The following is a 567-nucleotide window of genomic DNA, read 5'->3' as shown; positions in this document are numbered from 1 at the left end:
GGAATTCAAACTCAAAATTGGATTTCTGTGGTGGAATTGGGAGAGGGAAATAGATTGTAATGTGCTAAGGAACTCTTAGAGAAGCTCTCTGAGGAGTTTGGGAGGCCTTGGTGAAAAATTTTTCTTACCCCACTATTCATGGCCGTGGGGGGCATTTTATAGGAATTGGCCAAGGGGAAGCTTGGCTGGCCAATTGAGGGGTTAGCCCCACTGCGTAGGTGTTAAGCAGAGGAGCTCTCAGCTCAATTTGGGCTGAGGTGTCTTCTTTGGATGAATTTGGGTATTGGCCATGTGGGGGCTCACGGTTTTGGGCTTTAGCTTAGGTTAAAGTGGCTAACCAAGGGTTGGATCATGGTTAAAGCTTATAATGAGCAGTAAAAATGGCACCATAAGGTATGGACATGTGGTATGACAAGTATATTGATTTAACCCTCCTTATCCCTTTAAGAATTTTAAAAAAAAAATTTACCCATGAGATAAATATCAAGCTTAACCTTGATTTAACCCTCCTTATCCCTTTAAGAATTTAAAAAAAAAATTTACACAAGAGATAAATAACAAGTATAA

The sequence above is a fragment of the Phalaenopsis equestris genome, unplaced genomic scaffold (assembly GCF_001263595.1).
Source record: "Phalaenopsis equestris unplaced genomic scaffold, ASM126359v1 Scaffold000272, whole genome shotgun sequence".
Taxonomy (NCBI): domain Eukaryota; kingdom Viridiplantae; phylum Streptophyta; class Magnoliopsida; order Asparagales; family Orchidaceae; genus Phalaenopsis; species Phalaenopsis equestris.
This window is presented reverse-complemented; position numbering follows the sequence as displayed.